General features: G+C 47.7%; 1 protein-coding gene across 3 annotated transcripts in view; it reads left to right on the top strand.

Moving 5' to 3' along the window:
* Positions 1–21,829, top strand: part of FKBP1B (FKBP prolyl isomerase 1B) — a 76,388-nt gene that overhangs the window by 12,227 nt on the left and 42,332 nt on the right. For 2 of the 3 annotated variants that reach the window (XM_068143128.1, XM_068143129.1), the window contains exon 2: positions 6,403–6,448. The exons of the other annotated variant lie outside the window; for it this stretch is intronic. The gene's annotated coding sequence lies outside the window, so the exon portion shown is untranslated. The remainder of the gene's footprint in view (positions 1–6,402; positions 6,449–21,829) is intronic. 3 annotated transcript variants of the gene reach the window in all.

Below are 21,829 nucleotides of genomic sequence, written 5' to 3'. Positions count from 1 at the left end.
GAGCAGTGAACTCAGCCCTCGTTTTAGGCTCGGGGCAGCATTTCACAATGATTTCTAATTGCCTCGTGGCTACCCCATCAACCACTTCTTTTGGAATACGTTTCTTCTGACCCACCCCCCACCAAAATTGCCGGGTATTCAAGTGTTCCCTGCCCCTAGCCAGGTGCCTACTAGGAATACGGCGTATCTGGCCCTGGGGGCTTGGTGGGTGAGTCATTTTCACATGTCTCAAACCTCTGTTTTGAGGTTTTTTAATTTCCTCAGGTACACTATACTGCCTAGCATAATCTAATAACTCCCTCCCCACGTCTTGCCATGTCCTGGAAGAAAGTGGGGTATTAGCTATTTCTTTTTGAAGCTGGATACCTCTTATTTTAAGCAAGTCAGAGAGACCCCTGATCAAAGGAGTCATTCTGTTTGCATCCACCAGGAGAGAAAGAGGGGATTCAAAATGATGTTTTAGTTCCCTTTCATATATCATCTGCAGGCATGCAGCCTTTTGCACATTCTCCATTATCTGATTCATCCCTCCCCACAGAATTAGGGGTTCACCCCTCTCCTTTGGATCAAACCCCCCTGCCCAATAGGCAGCCCTCTGAGTAAGGCTTAGGGGTCCACTTCTGTTTTTTGTAGTTAGAAAAACATTATCACCCCAATAGCCCATGGCTTCAGCTTCTGTTAACAGAATCTGATCACCTCCAGTTTTTGAAACTCGCCAGACATATTCCACCTCAGATTCCTCAGCAGAGCGTGCAAATTCTGCACGAATTTTGGCCAATTCAGTTGAGGAGAAAGGCGTTTCTTTGGTTGTGATAGTGGGGGTAACCTCCCCATCCTCATATAAAACTTCAGTTTTAATGAGAGGTCTGATATGCGCAGCAGCTTCCTTAGCCGCTGTCAGTTCTGCCCGAGAGCACATAGGGGCAGACTCCAAGTAATTCACACCCTCTTTTGAGTCCAAATACGAATTTTGCCTCCTCTCCTTTTCCAATTGAATTTTAAGATCTGACACTACGTCTTTCAAAGTGGCAACATGGCTTTGTAGTGACGAAACTAAGTCCTGCAAAGAGGAAATAGTTTTATTCTCCTGTTCATGCCACTCCTCTTTCTCCTTCACTGAGGCGGCTAAACAGGCACCTAAAACCGCACAAATAAAACCTTTGCCTTTCCCGGCTTTTGCTCGTGCATCTTTCTGCAGGGCCACAATTCTATCAGCCACACTCTGGAAATTATGCCAATTTTCACGGGCCCAGTCAAGTACCTGTACAGATGGGCGGGCACCGTGAACTTCTAAAAGGTTAAAAAGCCTCTCACACCGGGCCATCTCTTTTGTTTCACAAAGCACTTCTTAATAGGGCACTAAGTTTCACGGGGAAGTCAGATCAAAACACTGTTTGTACCAGCAAAATCTTCCCTGGAAAAACGTACACTTTTAAAAGGCTTACTACAAAATAATCTTCTCCAGGAAAAATGCACAATAGATTTCTCAGGAGAGGTCACACACAAGAAAAAACAACAGCAACCTGGGCTTCTCAAGGAAGTCACACTATTTCCCCGAGAGAACCCACACTTGCAAAAGCTTCTCAGCTTTTGTACCTCAACATTTTTTGTTACACTAGGATAACAACCCTGTGATTCTTAGGGAAGAGTCACTCTGTTTCCCTGAGAGAACACACACCAGCAGAAGTTTCTCAACTTTTGCTTCAATACTGGGCTTCTCGGGAAAGCCACACTTTACAAATATCACCAACGCTGGGTTTCCTAAAAGAGGGTACTGAGAATTCTCGGGGAGGTCACACTATAAAGTCAACAGTTGTACCCCAGATAATCTTCCCCGGGAAAGCACGCACATTTAAAGCAGGGTACAGAGGATTCTCGAGGAGGTCACACTATAAAACCAACAGTCGTACCCCAGATAATCTTCCCCGAGAAAGCACACACATTTAAAGCTTTTGAGAACTCCCACACAGTCTCTCTGAAAATTTCGCTTCGTCCTTCTCCGGCCACTTCCCTCTCGGGCGAGTGGAAACGCGAATCTGGACTCCACTCTCGCTTCGTACTAAAAGTACGTCTCAGGCACACACACACATTTCGGGGTTCTCAGAAATGGAATAATTTTGCTGTGATACTTTTCACTGCACGGGAATCCTGCCGACTACGCCAATTAAATGTCACGGTCCGGAGACATTAGATGTCTCGGTCCGGAGACACAGTTCTTTTAAATATTCCCGTGTTGTGAAATTAAAGGCACAAACGAGGCCAAAGTATCAACAGCTAGACTATTTATTACATAAAGTGGACATAAGAAAGGAAGAGGGAGAAAATAAAGAGAGAGAGGAAGAGAAACGAGAGATAGAAGAGGAAAGGAATTATATTACCACACCCCTCATCCCCCCCCCAAGACACTGTAATGGGTTGGGGCAAGCCCCCCCTCCCCACCACGCGCAGAAATAACGACTCAGACAAACGGATTGCAAAGGTGATGGAAAGTTTAAATAGAACAGTGAGTGCGTGCAGGAAAAAAAAAACTAAAAATACAGTGACAAGAGAGAGAAACCCAAAAAACAGACCCAGAGAAACCCATCCCTACCTGAGGGTACACCCAAGACCCCCAGGGCTCCTTCTTCCCCCTCCCATTGCTAGGCTAGTCTCAGCTGGCCAGATCTGAGACTGCCCATCCCCCCGTGGCCTTGGGCCTAGCCAGGCCCAAAGCCAGGAGATCTCTCCCCCATGTTACCGGCTGATGGAGGAGGAAGGAAAGAGGAAGTGCCAGACCCCGCCGTGAAACTTATAGTGGTGCAAGGGATCATGGTAGGAAATAACCTAATTTCCTGTGTCCACCCACTGGGCTGGACTTCTGGACACAGGAAGCACCCCTGTAGCAGAAGGGCACCCAGCCCAAACTACGACAGGAGCCACCCCTTTATTTCAAACCATGATGCCTGCACCCAAACACATCATCAAATCAGAAAACTGATGACATGTTCGGCGAAGTCCGTGTCTTCATCTGGGCGTCCACTCAGTCTCTCAGTCATGCTCAAGTGTCTGTCCATTCCAGTTCTTCTTCCTTCATCCAATGGAACCTCCCGGCGATGCAGAACTCATTCTCCTGCGGTGCAAGTTCTCCATGGATCCGTTGGGCATCCTGGTCACCTGGAACAGCCTCACGACTTCTCAGCCAAGCCTCTACTTTTCACCCATGCTCACTCGGCGGCATATTCTCCACCCCTGGGGCAGGCCAGTCGAAACAATCCAACCCACGACTGCCTTTTTCAATCCATCCAGGGTGCCGCAACCAACCGCTTCCAACTGCGGTCCAACCACACGGATGCTTGTCCGAGGTACACCGCCCCCCCACTAGGCGTACCCGTACCAAGGCAAGGCAGCATCCGGCTGCACACACCCCCCCCCCACCACCAGAAAGGGAGGGGCTGCACCACAGCTCACTGAGAAGAGGGAGGTGGAACCAGGTGCTCGGCGCCAGTTTCGGAACTCGTCCGAAAAAGTCGGGGAAGAGACTAGGGCCGGGCCCGCCGCAGCCCGAGCGTACGGCCGGGTCCGCCGGCGCCGCTCGCCCGCAGCAGGGCTCCGCCCACCTCTGCCGCCGCGGCGCAGAATCAAAATCACCTCCACCCCTCGGACACTCAAACGGCTTCTCCAGCGAAAGCCATACGCGCGTTCTCAGAGCCCTTGAAAACGGCTTTCCAGCTGGAGTCCCCGTCGGCCCCCCGGGGCTTCGGGAGCTGGCTCGCCCGCTCGCAGCGGCTGGCTCTATCCCTGCAGCGAGAACGGACCTGACTCTGATCTGCTCGCCGCTGCCCCTCCCCCACTTCACTGCCCGCCGCGGAGGAGGGGCAGGTTCCGCGTTCTCAAGCGGTACCCCGATGCCGATGGTCGAAAACCACCCCTGCCTGAAATAGCAGAGGGTCCGCGCCACCGGCAGCACACCAGTCATCCCCCCACAATCCACAAGAACTTACACGGTCGCCCCGGCAACATCACTTGAGCCCCCAACTGCCAAACCCAAACCGACGCCCAGAACTGAATTTAAACTCTCCATCCTTTGCAATCGATCTGCAGAGTGGGCAGAACAGCCAGCCCCACGTTGGTGCGCCAAAATGTAATGGGTTGGGGCAAGCCCCCCCTCCCCACCACGCGCAGAAATAACGACTCAGACAAACGGATTGCAAAGGTGATGGAAAGTTTAAATAGAACAGTGAGTGCGTGCAGGAAAAAAAAACTAAAAATACAGTGACAAGAGAGAGAAACCCAAAAAACAGACCCAGAGAAACCCATCCCTACCTGAGGGTACACCCAAGACCCCCAGGGCTCCTTCTTCCCCCTCCCATTGCTAGGCTAGTCTCAGCTGGCCAGATCTGAGACTGCCCATCCCCCCGTGGCCTTGGGCCTAGCCAGGCCCAAAGCCAGGAGATCTCTCCCCCATGTTACCGGCTGATGGAGGAGGAAGAAAAGAGGAAGTGCCAGACCCCGCCGTGAAACTTATAGTGGTGCAAGGGATCATGGTAGGAAATAACCTAATTTCCTGTGTCCACCCACTGGGCTGGACTTCTGGACACAGGAAGCACCCCTGTAGCAGAAGGGCACCCAGCCCAAACTACGACAGACACTTAAAGTCTGTGGAGGAAAGGTGCTGCAGGAGATGTTGGGTTTGTAGAGAAACCGTGGTGAGGCTTTTGCTGGAGAACAGCTGTTGTCCTCTGGGGAGATGTTGGGTTGATACAGGAACAGTGCTGAGGCTCCTCTGGGCAGCCTGGGTCTGTAGAGAAGGGGTGCTGAGGATTTGGCTGGAGCTGTGGTCCTCCGGGCAGCTTCTTTTCTCCGGAGCAGCATCGTCCCGGCTTTCTCTTCTCAGCGGCCTGGCCCGTCTCCTGTGTTTTCCTTCATCTCCGTTTTTCTCCCCGTTTTTCTCCTCTGTTTCTCTCCTCTGTTTCTCTCTTCTGTTTCTCTCCTCTGTTTCTCTCTTCAAACCAGTAGTTGCTCAAGTCTTTTATACAGTTTTTTAGTCCTTAGGTATGTAGTCAAATATTGTCCCTCAGGAATTCCAGTGGCAGGAAATCTGTGTATTGCTGTGTATGTGGGCAAGATTTTTGGATGGAGGCGAGGGGGGAATCTCCGTCTACCCCATCTCCATCCAGACAAGTCCTCCCACATTCCTTTACACAGGTGGTGGAAACCATCGTATCACCCTGCCCAAGGTACTTGATGGGCGGAAACCACCCTGCCCAGAAAGCGTGATGGCTGGGTCCTTGGGTCCATTGTTGTAGTCCCGTGTTATCACGATGCAATCACAAGCTGATTTGCATCCGGGATTGGTGGACAGGATTCTTTCCACCTTCTTTCCAGTGGCTCTGCTATCACTTTATCTTTGTTGACTCACATAGAGAGAGACAAACTTATTAGACTCTCACAGCCCTCATATATTTATAAACATTTATTAAATCCCCTCTCAGTCTTCTCCAGACTAAAAAGCCCCAGGTCTCTCAGCCTTTCCTCATAAGGCACGTGCTCCAGTCCCTTAATCAGTCCCATAACCATCTGTTGGACAATCTCGAGTAGATCCCTGTCCCTCCTGAACTGGGGAGCCCAAAACTGGATGCAGTATTCCAGGTGAGGTCTCACCAGGGCAGAGTAGAGGGGGAGGAGAATATCCCTTGATCTGCTGGACATACTCCATGATCTGTCATGTTAATGCATGCTGAGGCAGTCAGCAAGTCAACTAAGAGATGAGCCTCAGTTTCTGGTTTTCTGGCAAGGATGTTCCTCAATAGCTGGTCCAGGGCCTTCCCCTGGACAACATTACTTGAAGAAATCAAGGTTAGGTAGTTTAATACACCACTGGCACCTAATGCAGTCTGGAAAGTCTTCCCCTAGCTTTTAGTGCCTTTGGCAGCACCTGTGACATGGTAATTTTGAAAATGGTAATTTTGTTTTCCAGTTGCATTTCCTTTCAGTATGGAAATTACAAGAGCCCAGTGCCTTTGCAGGTGAAAGTTTCTGTAAAGCCCTTCCTGGCTAATTAAAGATGCCTCTGTCAGAGCTCTTGAGTGAAAGGCATTAGAAATGTCAATGAAAATGGAGCCTTCCACTGCTTCATTTGAAAAATTACAACAGAAACATTCCGAAAGATTTCTGGTTATAATCCTTGAAGTTTTGACAGTGCTTTATGTAAATGCATACATAATGCCCACCAATGAAGGGAAAATTGCATGAGGAGCCAAGCTGGAACCTTTTATGCTAAACCATACCCATTCCTGTCTTGCTTATTAGTGATTTGATAAAGCATAGTCACTACAGATCTCAGACAGGCATTTTCCTCTTGCAAGATAAACCTGCCTAGCCAGTCAGAGACAAGAAAAGAATCACCTTTTCTAATTTTAACAGGACGGACGTTTCCAAAGAAGGGTCAGACGTGTGGTGCACTACACAGGTAAGGCATGTTCTGAATATTCTCTCCATACCCACTGCCTTGCCTTAAGGAGCAATTGGCCATTTCAAATGTGTGTCTTGTGTTTTTTGCTTTCTCCTACCACTCATCCACTTGATGATATTCTGATAGGTTTCCTGAACACTTTGCTTCTAGCTGAGCAGTTCAGGCCATAGTATCTAGGTGTGTATGTTAGTAGGTTTGCCAAGTGTAGCATTCAGCGATGAGAGGTTAACAGAGGAAGCTGTGGACCTGATTCTTTAAGCCACTTTGCTGGCTAATGAAATCAAGCATGAAAATGCTAGGTTCATGTTTTTCCAGCCTCTGATCTCAACACAGATCAGTAATGATTGTATATATCTTAAAAGCACATGTCAGTGTGCTGGCAGTAACATTCATTCCAGACTGAAGCGATAAGTGCAAAGTCTATTTAACACTTGCTTTATGGACTTGGATGAATCTTAACTGACAAGTCTGTTAATGTGACGAGAACGGAGACAGGGACGACAGCACTCAATATGAGTGATAGTAACCATCCAACTTTATTGTTCCACACTTCATTATTTATAGTCTTATCTTATGCATAGTTAATTCTATTCTAATTTAACACATACTATTGGTTTCTCTCTAAAAGGTTACATCATTGTTTTCACTACTCTGTGGAATTTTTCTACTCAGTCTAATTGCTCTTTTTCCCAGATCTCGCCTCCTCCTTATCTTGTTTGCCTCCCTTCTCAGGGGCAGCTTGACTTCAGCATACCAAGCGATCAGCACTTTCCCACAGCTCCTACTCCATCGCTATATTAATAACAGAGAATTCTTCAAGGCCTGAATTGCACAGGTGTTCCTGGGACCCATGTCCCCTCTTGCTCAAACCAAACCCCAACAATTCCCCCATTTTTCTTTTGTGCAAGTAAGGCCTTGGAGGTTATCCTTTGAACACTTTGCATAATACAATTATAAACAAGTTTAACAATAATCAAAATTAGTACAATAATACCTAAAAACCTTAAAGCTTCTTTTATCAATTGTATAGCCCACTGTGACACATTCCCAAGCATTGATCTTAACCAGTCATCTAAGGGACTTTTTACAATTGTAACAGCACGCGTATAATTCTTTAGCCACCTAATCTCAGCATGCATCGACACTCCATGATCTGACAGGTTAAAACAACACATTCCACATTCCATCAAAATCTTCACATCCATGCCCTTGAGCTAACAATAAAAAAAAAATTGCAGCACGATTTTGCAGTAATGCATGCTTCAATGATTTTTGATCTAACAATAACTCTTCCAACACCTGAGTGGCAACACTTGCGCTTTCCACTGACCAACATGCTAATCCTACCACTGCACTCCAGGCCCTTCCCGCAGTGGCACCCGGCACAACCATACTCACAAAGGCTCTCATTACACACCCCCACAATTCCACCTCGTCATTACAATCCGATGGTAATTGCTCAATTGTGCATTCCTTCCATAGCTGTTGTATTTGCTCTAAAAGTTTTAACCACTGAGTCTGAGATGGTACTATTATGGATAAAGACCCTAAATAACAGGGACCCCCTACTGGGTTAGCTGGAATTCCTTGCCAGGCATGATCTCCACAAATCAAAAATATACCTGGTGGCAATGCTTTTGCTATATGATTATTCCATAAAAGGGGTATATTTCCGTTCCTAATTGTCAAAGTTCCTGCAGTGAGATCTTGAGCTCCATATGCACCCCACAGTTTTGGCACGATGAGACCTTTTATTGTGGCTTTGTCATTCCATCCACAATAGTCACCATACACGATATATGGTCTTTTGGGATGAACATCAGTCCATCCTTGTGAGCTGCTTTGTATCTCAACTGGCACTTTTCCCCAACTCTTTAACATTTGTTCAAAATCTTGCTGCCCTTTAAACATACCTCCAAACACAATACACGTTCGAGTCCAGTTTCTTGATGCATTGCCAACCTGCTAAGAGCCCAATAATCGCAGTTCTTCAGGATCATACGGTAACCGCTGAGTCAGTCCCTTAATCAATAATGCACTACAGTTTGCCACTTCACTGTCATTACTACAATTATTACTACTATAATTAACAAACATATTTACATCAAATCTGGGTATCCCTATTAAACACGTCTGAAAAGGTTCACCCACAGTCTGTAAGCTCAAACAAAATTCGTTATTGCCTGTCATGTTGGGCCATGTTACCCATACAAGGCACAAAGCTTAAGTTGAACTAGTTACAATGTTCTAACAGAGCTGGCATAATACATGGTCAAAGATAACAGACATTGTAAAGAAGAACTTAGCTCTTAATAGTTCCAATCTTTACATTTCACTCTTCTTATTGACAGAGAAGACTTGATTATGCCTGAACGCATTGCACACAGAGATTAAGACACAAATGCAATCCTTAGCACTGTCTTTTACAATCTGATTTAGGGGTATGTTGCATCTTTATTTTCTCTAGGATGGTCAAAAATCATAAATTGCTTAATGGTAGCAAGATTTCTTTAATCTGTAAAGGTAGATCTGGCCAGGTTTTAGCTTCACAGACAGAAAACTTGCAGGCAAACAGCAAGAGCAAAAGACCTTCATTGCTTTGCCCAATATAAAATTACACATAATAATGTGTTTTTGCTCATCCTAGTAATACTGATCTCTTATTGGTACCATTAAAAAACTTTTTTTTTTTTTCCCCCCACTATGGGGTATGCTTTCTTTCCCCCCCCCCTTTTTTTTTTTATTTGTTTGTTTGTTTTTGTTTTCAACCTAAAATGAAAATGCATGTTGTGTTATAATGAATTTTGATTTTCCCTCTAGGTGTGTAAAATTATAGCGGGGGGGGGGTGCTGATGCGAGCCACTGTGGGGCGGGGGGAGGGGGAGTGTAACGCAGCTGGAGCTGGGGGGCGGGGGCCCGCTGGTGCGAGCCACTGCTCGGGGGGGGCCTGCTGGTGCGAGCCACCGGGGCCACCACTACGGTCGGTGCTGCCGGTGTTGTTGGAGCTGTCGGTGCCGCCTCGGCCGGAGCCGTCTGTGCCCACGGGGGCCATCGGGGTTCGCGGGAGGGGTGCAGTCATAAGAATGCTGTAACCACGAGCCTCCAAGCACTCAATTTTTTTCTAAGAGGGGCCGTAAAGCAAAGTCGGCGCTGTTTGAGTCTTCCGAATCCGAGCTCTCACTGGCGATGTCAGAGGAAGATGTTGATGAACGGGATCGAACACACTGAGGCACAGGTTTCACTGCCCTTTTTTGGCTTTTTCTCTGCTTGAGGCGAAACGGCAGTGGTGGTGCCTGGCAAACGCGGTGTGGTCCCCGCAAGATGTATCGGGGGTGGCCCCGGTCAATCGGTCGATACTTTTCAAACACATAGTTCGGCTGCAACTCAGATAGGACTGGGGCTGCATCTCGTCCTGACAAATTTGCAGTAACTGCAGCAGCCATTCACTGTTCAAGCTTATATTTTTTGATACAGTTTATGAATTCTCGCCATGGCTTTTGTAGCTTTATAGCAGTTTTATCACCATCTATTACCAAGTCCCACAACTTGGTCCCGTACTCTCTCCAACAAGTTTCATCAAAATAACGATCTCCGTTAGGGAAATACCTTAAAGTGGATCCGTGGGCCAAAAGCCCAGGCATTACTTTGGGCGATATCTCCGCCTTATGTTTTTCAAGAAAACACTGAAATAAGGATAGCGCTACCTCTTTTTCCATATTCACCGACGTCTGCAAACTTCACTGCCGCAATCTGTTACCCGCCGGTGTCTGCTGCTCCTTTCCTCAGGCCCGCCGATACCAGCCCGCCCGATCTTACCACCGGCCCACCAAGTCTAGCCCGCCGATCCTTCCCTCAGGCCCGCCAATACTAGCCCGCCCAAGCTGCTGTCGGCCCGCCAAGTCTAGCCTGCCGACCTTTCCACAGGCATGCCAATATCGGCCTGCCAAGACTTGCCTGCCTGAGCCTTCATCCGCAGTCGGCTCACCTGTAATTCCTGGGTGTGGTCTCCACTGTCGTCCCCGTCGACATGGCTCAGAATACCCACAGAATCGGGTCCCTGTTCGAGGCGCCACTTGACGAGAACGGAGACAGGGACGACAGCACTCAATATGAGTGATAGTAATCATCCAACTTTATTGTTCCACACTTTATTATTTATAGTCTTATCTTACGCATAGTTAATTCTATTCTAATTTAACACATACTATTGGTTTCTCTCTAAAAGGTTACATCATTGTTTTCACTACTCTGTGGAATTTTTCTACTCAGTCTAATTGCTCTTTTTCCCAGATCTCGCCTCCTCCTTATCTTGCTTGCCTCCCTTCTCAGGGGCAGCTTGACTTCAGCATACCAAGCGATCAGCACTTTCCCACAGCTCCTACTCCATCGTTATATTAATAACAGAAAATCCTTCAAGGCCTGAATTGCACAGGTGTTCCTGGGACCCATGTCCCCTCTTGCTCAAACCAAACCCCAACATTAATGGAACTGTTGCTGCTGCACCTTTGTGCAGAGGGAACGTGTCCTTGAAATCACTTTGGAACTTTGTATTTTGTCTATAGTTATGGAAATTGTCAAAAGAATGCAAAGACCTCTGCAGTCTGAATCTCCAGCTGGGAAGTTCACATCAAGAGCTGCCATGTGATATGGACTTTTCCTTGAGGAAGGCAGAACTTAGGTGATGTGGGGACTGAGAGCTGCTGAGCTGCACCCAGATATATTTTCCGCTGGCATTCAGCATTATGGGAGAGTTCTCACTGGAAACTATTGCCGCCTTTCAGTTTTGTACTTGCTTCTCTAGCTTACAGCTGCAGCAACGTAGGAACATTTTCCAGTAAATGTAACTACTGAGGTAAACCTATTTGTATTCTCAAGCACCTTTTTTTATGGTATCAGTAATATCTTCTTCAGAAGGTTATATACATGATGGGTGGCTAAGATAGTGGGTTGACAGCTGTGACCATTTGAGGCTGTGCCTTTAAGAAAGGGACAGTGCTGGGACACTCTGGCTGAATGTTTTGGTGAAGACAATGAAAACATCGATATTCTAAACGAATTTCATTGGTAGATTGGTAGAATGCAGTTTTAAGTTTTAGCGCAGCTGGAATTTTTTCTCAGTTCGTTCCTTTCCCTCTCCCTTCCAGCCTGTCTGCTTCTGGGCTCCCTGCCAGAGCAACCTTGGATAACAGATAAGCAACTAATCCTACAAATAGGCCTACTAGAATTCTGCTTTCTTAATAACTGCCATTTTCTCTCTTTCTAACCCTTTTTGGGAAAAAAGGGAGGTAGGGGGAGAGAAGGGGGTACGGGGGGGAACCCTCCTCTGTCCGGAGGAGGGAATTTCGTTCCTGTATTCTTGGTTCTTTTAACTTTGCTGTATACTTCTGTATATATATTGTAAATACTGTATATTGTGTACATATCTTGCATTTTCCACATTGCTTGTAAAATATAGCATTCCTTCCGCTTCTCCAGCTGAGGTAGCTGTGGTTTTGTTTTTTTTTCCCTTTGTGGGGGAGAGAAAGCTGGGCCTTCTCTCTCAACCCACCAAAACAGCAAAACACATTTCCAGCAGCAAAGGTTTGTGTCATGCTTTTGTCAGAGGTTTCATTGAGCAAGCTTCTGAAAGCCTTTGGCAATCTGCTTACTTCTTTTGCTTTCCATCTCATTGTACTTTGCCTTATGCAGATGGATTCCAAGCAGTTTGGGATGTGAACTGGATCCTCCATGCCTAACCTAATGGCATCCTCATCTTGAGGAGGAACCTGGAAACTACAGGCCAGTCAGCCTGATCTCAGTGCCAGGGAAAATGATGGAGCAGATTATCCTGGCGGCAATAACTGCGTACCTGAAGGATGGCCAAGGGCTCAGGTCCAGCCAACATGGATTTAGGAAGGGCAGGTCCTGCCTCTCCAACCTGATCTCCTTCTATGATCAGATGACCCGTCTGGTGGACGTGGGGAGGCCTGTGGATGTAGTCTGCCTGGACTTCAGCAAGGCCTTTGACACCGTCCCCCACAGCAAACTGCTGGCTAAGCTGTCAGCTTGTGGCTTGGACCACTACACTTTCTGCTGGGTTAGGAACTGGCTGGAGGGCCGAGCCCAGAGAGTGGTGGTGAATGGTGCCACATCCAGCTGGCAGCCAGTCACCAGTGGCGTCCCCCAGGGATCAGTGCTGGGCCCCATCCTCTTTAACATCTTCATTGATGATCTGGATAAGGGGGTCGAGTCAGTCATCAGCAAGTTTGCAGATGACACCAAGTTAGGAGCAGATGTTAGTTAGTTAGAGGGTAGAAAGGCTCTGCAGAGGGACCTCGACCGACTGGACAGATGGGCAGAATCCAATGGGATGGCATTTAACAAGTTCAAGTGCCGAGTGCTGCACTTTGGCTACAGCAATCCCATGCAGAGCTATAGGCTGGGGTTGGAGTGGCTGGAGAGCTCCTAAACAGAGTGGGACCTGGGGGTACTGATCGACAGCCACCTGAATATGAGCCAGCAGTGTGCCCAGGCGGCCAAGAGGGCCAATGGCATCCTGGCCTGCATTAGGAATAGTGTGGCCAGCAGGAGCAGGGAAGTCATTTTGCCCCTGTACTCTGCATTGGTTAGGCCGCACCTTGAGTACTGTGTCCAGTTCTGGGCCCCTCAGTTTAAGAAGGACATCGAAACACTTGAACATGTCCAGAGAAGGACAACAAGGCTGGTGAGAGGCCTTGGACACAAGCCCTATGAGGAGAGGCTGAGGGAGCTGGGATTGTTTAGCCTGGAGAAGAGGAGGCTCAGGGGTGACCTCATTGCCCTCTACAACTACCTGAAAGGTGGTTGTAGCCGAGAGGGGACTGGTCTCTTCTCCCAGGCAACCAGCACCAGAACAAGGGGACACAGTCTCAAGCTGCGCCAGGGGAGGTTTAGACTCGAGGTGAGGAGAAAGTTCTTCACCTAGCGAGTTGTTCGTCATTGGAATGGGCTGCCCAGGGAGGTGGTGGAGTCACCGTCCCTGGAGGTGTTCAAGAGGAGATTGGACGTGGCACTTGGTGCCATGGTCTAGTCATGGGGTCTGTGATTATAGGTTGGACTCGATGATCCTTGAGGTCTCTTCCAACCTTAGTTATACTGTGATACTGTGATTGGGTCTTCAGGTGCCATTGTAGTGCAGATAGTGACACAAGTCCACAAATGTCAGTGTCCTTACTCCTGGAATGTTTCAGCATAACTGAGGCATTTTCTGCAGTTTTGTTTCCTGTGGTTTAAATTTGTTGACTCTGGCAACAGGAATGAGCAGTGCAGAGTTTTCAGAGATTTAGGAAGGTGTCACCAAATGTGAGTTTTTGGCTAGAAAAGCCCCTGAACAAAACTTTGTTGTGAATGCTCTGTCTAGAGAGTATGGGGTAAAGCCTCCACTCAGGGAAGGTGAGTCCCATACCTGGCCCTCTTGCTGGATGATGCTGTGACATCCCACATCTGTTCTTAATAGCAGAGAGGCAACTTTTTGCCAAGTTCTTCGGAGCTGACGTTCTCTTGTCTTGTCCCATGTTGGTTGTAGCAGGGCTGACTTCATAAGCTCTTCATTTTTCTCCTTGGCCAGTTGGAAATCTGTGATAATATTACAATTTCCTTGTTCAGGAACTGGTGGTGTTCAATATTTGTAGTGTGCTGGAACAGACTTGTTGGAGTGAGACTACAAAGGTACAGTAAATAAATAATTGCTTATTAAACACCACAAAATGCATTTGGGATAGAATAGAATAGATGAGCACTGAGATCTGAAGGATGGACGTCAGGGTCTCTTAACACACCCAGGCTCTGTATTCTTGTCATCCTGCATCAGTTTTCTCAGTTTCCCACTTCTGAGATGACTGTTTCCAGCCCCTGACCTTTGGTGTCTGGCTGGCCACCACTCTCACTTAGCTTTCTCTTATGGTTGTTTTCCCTTGGCCAGAGAAGATCCTGGCAAGCTTTCTATCCAATGGTATTGTTAGTCAGGTGAAACCATGGTAAACATTAATCAGTTCTCTCAGTCAAAGCAAGCTGGTATTACCTTCTTCCCATAGAGGAGCTCTCCATGTGCTTGACATCCAGATTGAGTGGAGGCATCTGCAATGGAAATGAGGAAGTTAAGAGGTGGCAAGGACCTACCTGCCCAATTGCAATTTTAGCTCTGAAAGGCAGATCCCTTGCGTGGCTTTGCTCAGCCCAGCTGAGGCAGTTCTGGTGGGATCAGTGCACACAGTGTGATGGTCAGCCTGCAGCAGCCTTACTCTGTGCTTCTGCAGAGCTGCAGGCTGGTGGGTGACCTTGGTTGTCCCTGTGGCTGCAGTCCCACCTTCTGAGGGGGGAGGCTTTTGTTGTCATGCTGTTAGTGCACCTTTGCATACCTCTGCAGTTTCTGCTGCTGTGCTTCCTCAGTCAATGCAGCAGCCATCTCCTCCTCAAAAAGTTCCACATGGTGCTTCATGAGAAATCCCACCAGCTCTCTCACCTGCACAGAGCAAACTGTTGGTTTCCAGGCTGCTGGCTGAAGGGAGCAAACAGCCTCTCCTTCTCCTGACCCTTCTGTGCAGAAAGCTGAATCTGTGGGCCCCCCAAGTCCCACCAGGAGGTCTCCCCAGTTCAAAGCCCCCCATTTGACTCTAGGTGGGCAAGTGCCAAGCTCCCTTATACCAAACCATTATCGAAAATTATTTTCCCAAGGATGTTGAGCCACGTAGATATTTCTGGTTCCTTACAATCACCCACACCCCTTCACATAGCTGTGGCTCCAGTAGTGCTGGGACAGGCGCAAAATACTGCATGGGCTCAGGGTCATCCCTGCAGAGCAGATGGGGCTGGGCATGAGAAGGGTGGCTGCTGTGGAGCCCAGCTGTGCCAGGGCATCCCTGATTCATGGAGGGAGCTCACCTGAAGCCACAGCAGCAATTTAGCTGGCCCATCCCGACAGGTCCACAAGTGTCACGCAGGACACTCTGGTGAGGCTCAGAAAAAAGTGGCAAACTGACTTGAGCAGGGCTGCCAGTGAGTGCTGGTGCCAGACTGCATAGTGGAGAGCTGCACACTTCCCAGTACCGCTCTGTGCTGGCCTAGCATCGGCCCAGCAGGCACTGAGGCGGTTGCCAGCCTGTACTGGGAAAACACAAGGTGGCCGCTGGTCTCTCAACGGTTGCACTGGGGGGCTGTGGTGGTGAAGGGGCACCAGGGGCTCTCCCCAATATGTCTCTTTTGCACTGGGAGCTGAGGCCTATGCACAGCACTGCAAGCATGGGCTCACCAGTGCTGAGTAGAGGGAGGGGAAGGGTCATCTCTCCAGCAGCTGGCAAGACATTGCCCAATGTAGCTCACTGCCTTTAGGCAAGGGCAGCTTGGTGGCTTCTGGTCAATTTGGTTTTCACCAGGACCCTAGGACCTTTTCTGCCACACTTCTTTCAGCAATTTTGCCAAGCTGCTTTTATTCACAAGCCTTTCTGGGCTGCAAGCACACACTGCTGGCTCATGTTGGGATTATCATCAATCAGTATCCCCCAGTTTTGTAGGAGATGCTCTGTATCATGAAAAATGAGCTGGTAGGGAGCTCTGGGATCATTTCCAATTGCATTCTGATTTCCACCTTGCACTGGGCATCCTTAGAATCGGTCACTTCTCCAAAAAGTAACCAGAGCATATTAAGATCCAAGCAGATGAGGCCCTCCATAGGCAAATAGAAGCAGCTTCCAGGTCACAAGCCCTGGTCCTCATGGGTGATTTCAACCACCCGGATATCTGCTGGAGGGACAACACAGCAAGGCACCAGCAATCCAGGATGTTCCTGGACTGCATAGAAGACAACTTCCTCCTCCAAATGGTGGAGGAACCAACAAGAAATGGTGCTATGCTGGACCTTGTTCTCACCAACAGGGAAGGGCTGGTAAGCAATGTGAGGCTCATAGACGGCCTTGGCTGCAGTGACCATGAAGCAGTTGAATTTAACATCCTCAGGGCAATCAGGAGGAAGTATGCCAAGCTCACGACCCTAGACTTTAGGCGTGCAGATTTTGATCGCTTCAGGGATCTGCTAGCCAAAGTGTCGTGGGACAAAGCCCTGGAGGGAAGAGGGACCCAGGACAGCTGGTCAGTATTCAAGGACCACCTCCTCTGTGTCCAGGAGCTCTGTGTACCAACAAAGAGAAAAGCAGGTAAGAATGCTAGGAGGCCTGCCTGGATGAGCAAGGAGCTACTGGACACACTATTACTTAAAAGGAAACTCTACAGGAAGTGGAGGGAAGGACAGGTAGAACAGGGGGAATATAAGGAAGCTGCCCGAGCAGCAAGAGTCCTGGTTAGGAAAGCCAAAGCAGAGTTTGAGTTGAATCTAGCCAGGGAGATTAAAGGGAATACTAAGAACTTTTACAGGTATATTAATGGGAAGAAGAAGACTAGGGAAGGTGTGGGCCCCCTCAGAAAGGAAAATGGTGACATGGTCACATGTGATGAGGAAAAGGCTGAGGTACTTAATAACTTCTTTACCTCAGTCTTCACTGCAAGGGCCTCTAGCCACACTCCTGATGTTATGGAAGTCAAAGCCAGGGACGGGGAGGAAGAACTGCCCATTGTAAGTGCAGATCAGGTTCGTGATCATCTGAAGAACCTGAAAGTGTTCAAGTCCATGGGACCCGACGGGTTACACCCACGGGTACTGAGAGAACTGGCAGATGAGGTTGCTAAACCCCTCTCTATTATATTTCAAAAGTCATGGCAATCTGGTGAAGTCCCCACAGACTGGAAAAGGGGAAACATTGCCCCCATCTTCAAAAAGGGTAAGAAGGAGGAACCAGGGAACTACAGGCCAGTCAGTCTCACCTCTGTGCCTGGAAAGATCATGGAGCAGATCCTCCTGGAGTCACTACTCGCTCAAAAGAATAGTGAAGAGGTGATTGGGAACAGTCAGCATGGCTTTGCCAAGGGCAAATCCTGCCTGACCAACCTGGTGGCCTTCTATGAGCAGGTGACAAAATTAATAGATGAGGGGCGAGCAACTGATGTCGTTTACCTGGACCTGAGCAAAGCCTTCGACACTGTCCCACACCACATCCTGGTCTCCAAACTGGTGACACATGGGTTTGATGGGTGGACCACTAGATGGATAAGGAACTGGCTTGATGGCCGCACCCAAAGAGTGGCTGTCAATGGCTCCATGTCCCAGTGGAGGCCAGTGACAAGCGGAGTCCCTCAGGGATCAGTCCTGGGATCTGTCTTATTCAACATCTTTGTGGGGGACATGGACAGTGGCATTGAGTGCACCCTCAGCAAGTTTGCTGATGACACCAAGCTGTGTGGTGCAGCAGACACGCTGGAGGGAAGGGAGGCCATCCAGAGGGACCTTGACAGGCTGGAGAGGTGGGCACAAGCCAACCTCATGAAGTTCAATAAGAGCAAGTGCAGGGTCCTGCATCTGGGTCGAGGCAATCCCAGGCACAAATACAGGCTGGGCAGTGACTGGCTGGAAAGTAGCCCTGAAGAGAGAGACTTGGGGGTGCTGGTGGACAAAAAGCTCAACATGAGCTCTCAGTGTGCACTTGCAGCCCGCAAAGCCAATCAGATCCTGGGCTGCATCAGGAGAAGTGTGGCTAGCAGGTCGAGGGAGGTGATCCTCCCCCTCTACTCAGCCCTGGTGAGACCCCACCTGGAGTACTGTGTCCAGTTCTGGAGCCCCTATTACAAGAGGGATGTGGAGGTGCTGCAACGTGTCCAGAGAAGGGCCACAAGGATGATCAGAGGGCTGGAGCACCTCTCCTATGAGGACAGACTGAAGGAGTTGGGGCTGTTCAGTCTGCAGGAGAGAAGGCTCCGAGGTGACCTAATTGTGGCCTTCCAGTATCTGAAAGGGGCCTACAGGAAGGCTGGGGAAGGACTTCTCAGGATATCAGGTAGTGATAGGACTAGGGGGAATGGAATGAAGCTGGAGGTGGGGAGATTCAGGCTAGATGTGAGGAGGAGGTTCTTCACCATGAGAGTGGTGAAACCCTGGAATGCGTTGTCCAGGGAGGTGGTCGAGGCCCCGTCCCTGGGGGTGTTTAAGAGCAGGCTGGATGAGGCTCTGTCCAGCCTGATCTAGTGTGGGGTGTCCCTGCCCATGGCAGGGGGGTTGGAACTAGATGATCCTTGTGGTCCCTTCCAACCCTGAATGAAACTATGAAACTATGAAACTATGAATAAAAGGTGGTTAACAAAATGATGAGCCAATTATGGAATATAACATCATGTTTCATTTTCCATACATAGCAAGAGGCCTCAATTATGGTGTTCTGTTTTCTTATTAGAAAGTACTTATTGTATATGAAAACCAAAATACTTGCATTAAAAAAGATGGGCATTTGACTTGAAGTTATTTCTTTGGTGTGGGTGTTACTGGGCAGAAACCTTTGAGCTGTGTCATGAATCTGACCAGAGAGTTGTAATAGCCCTTTCTTTAAAAATAGGTGAGTGTTAGAATTCCCTAGCAGAAGACAGCAGCATCTACAGGAAGGAAGGCTTTCTGTTGTGATCTGCAATGCACCTAAATATTTGCAGCTCAGAAAGATTGACAAGCCAGTGTGCATAAATCCCTTTGCAGTCACCATGTCTCATTTAACTGGCATCCCACTACTGTACTCTTCTCTAAAAACTTTATTTGAGTGAACATTCTGGAAATCCCTGCATTATCAATTTCATACAGGCAAAACAAGTTCTTACAGCAGCTATTTCCAGGAGCTAAAACTGGTCCTTTGAAGTCCTGTTCCACCTTCATCTCTGCCCTGTTTTGCAGCAGGACTTCTTGACTCTTGTTCTCCTGCAAGCTCCTGCTCACAGGGCACACTCACTGTTGAGTGCTTCTGTGTTACACATGCATTGGAGCTGTGTCCTCTTACAGGGAAAACCTGGGCTGGCAAATAGTGTTCACAGCTTGTGGTTTGAGCATACCTCAAGGACATCTGTGTATGGTAAAAATAGAAATAGCCACATGAGAAAGCACATGGAAAACTTCCCTGAAAACTGACTGTAAAATAAAATGATCTAAAAATATGATGTGCGCCTAGCACAGAAATTCACCTTGATTTTAAAGTGCTGCTAATGCTGGAGGTGGTTTGGGGGCAAATCCTGGAGCCACTGGAGGACCTGTGGTATGACTACATGGAAAGGTGCAGGGAGAGGTAATTGGAGTCACAGTGTGACTAGGGGTTGTGTGGACATGCTGGGAGCCTGGTATTGCCTGCATGTCCTCGGGCAGTGCCAGTGGCAAGTAGTGTGGTCTGCAGACTACCAAGAATCTCAATGTCTTCCCGGACATAGGCCTGCATCATAGGTATCACATGAAATAACAGATGCAGGGGGTAGCCTCACAGCCTGTGTTTTGGTAGAATACAGCCTTACCCCATCATCCTTACCTCAGGGTGAAGAAGGGAAGGGAGCTCTGGAACTGATGCAGAGGGTGTCTACAAAGGGGGAGTAGGAAGGGGAAACAGAGAAGCAAGTCAATAAGTGTTGAGAACTGCTGTATGCTGGGTACCACTTTTTTGACCTTGGGACCTTTCTGGCCTCTGTCGATCACCCTATTAAGAATAATAAGCATGCACTTCCCCTCCATCAAAAATGAAAGGTACAGTAAATGTGAGCCCTGCATCACTACATAAACATATGGATTCCCTAGCACCAAATGTTCCAATTTTCCTGTAATGCAAGTATTTTTCATGTTATCTTTTTGGCAGAACGCAGCCTAGTGTACTTTACACAATTTTACAATCCCTGACAGTTTGGGTATAAGACTTTGCACCTGATTTTTAAATAGCTTTATTCTTTTTTAAATAGAAAATTATACCTGCTTTGCATATTGCTCGAGAAGATTGCCTAGTAATCAAACCAAATACACAAGAAAACCTTTGTGAAAGACAAAATTATCTTTGCGCAGCAGTAACTCAAATGCAAATCTACTTGTAGCCCTGATGTTGCTGTGCACCAGTCACACATGAATTTTATTCTTGAAGTGTATATTCATCACTTTTTTCAATACAATGCAGCTATTCTTTACATGTGTTACAGCAACCCCCAGAGGACCCACCAGAGGGCTTCATCATGCTACACACAACTGACATAATGAGGTTAATTTTATCGAGTGTGTTTGGCTCATTGTACCCCAGTGTTCATGATTCATCATTTCTTTTGTCAGTGAATAGTGAGATAATGAAGTAGCAGGTTGACAGGGGCAGAAATAAATTTAGATTTAAAATGACAGATATGCCTTGAGAGCAAGTTCAGCGAAATAGCACCTCGGTCAGTTCGATGGGAATTGCCAGGTCAAAGCTGACTCAGAATTAGTATTTATGAATACTCTATCAAAATGTAAGCATGATAATACACATGTTAACTGATACTTTCCACTACCCAGTATTAAATGTTCTATGCACCAAGTAGAGACCTGACCTGGTACTTGGCCTTGTTGAATCTCATACAGTTGGCCTCAGCCTCTTGTATATTTAGAGTTGAAAAGGTTTTAAAATAATGTAACTGAAATCTGAGGACCTAGATGCCCAGATGCTTTTGAAATACCCGCAGTATGACTACTGCATCTTTAGCCACCTAATTGTCTTCAAATATCTGCCCTTTGTGCTGCCTTTGCATGCAAAAACAATGCCATCTGTGCTACTGTTGTGTTTTCTGGTGTGAACACGATGTATCTGCAATGTGAGCATTGCAGAGGTACTGAGAAAAATCTGACTCTATGATCAACATTTCTATGGCAATGTGTGTGATAGCAGATATATTCTTCTATCCTGGTAGGTGTGACATTTTAAATCTGATTAATACATACCACATGATATATACATTTGCAGTTAGAAGATTGTGTGCTGCTCTAGCAGGCAGTGAGTGTTTCGTAGCTTTTACTGAGCTTATCATGTTATGAGTCATAGAGACAGGGGAGTATAGGACATTGCTGGCCACTTTAAATGAAGATTGGTCCCATTTGGCTTGCAATTTTAAGTATTATTAATTTACTTAATAAATATTTTGATTGCCTTTTGTTATGTACATGTGTGTGATTCACAGGCTTAGGAGGCATGCCATGTTCAGCCTCTAGCTCAAGAGCTTCTGCTGTGTTGGAGATGAACACATTCTCATTCTTGAACACCACCCCAGGCCATGTCTACCTTACAGCCGACAAGGGCTGGGAGCAGGAGGGTTGTGTGAGCCACCACTTCTGATCACAGGTGTGCCCTGCAGGCACAGTACAGACTGCCCTTCTGTGCTAAGGTGCCTGGCAGAATATTGAGCTGCCAGACAGGCTTAGGCAAAGCATCCCTTGGGCTGCACCTGGGGTTGCTGTCTGAATATGGAGTGAGTCTGATCCAGAGAGCAGCCTTCGGGTGACCCCAG

This window comes from Melanerpes formicivorus, unplaced genomic scaffold, assembly GCF_026170545.1.
Source record: "Melanerpes formicivorus ecotype bairdi unplaced genomic scaffold, bMelFor1.0.p_v2 SCAF_9, whole genome shotgun sequence".
NCBI lineage: Eukaryota > Metazoa > Chordata > Aves > Piciformes > Picidae > Melanerpes > Melanerpes formicivorus.
The sequence above is the reverse complement of the archived record's forward strand: the minus strand, read 5'-3'. Positions and strand labels throughout refer to the sequence as shown.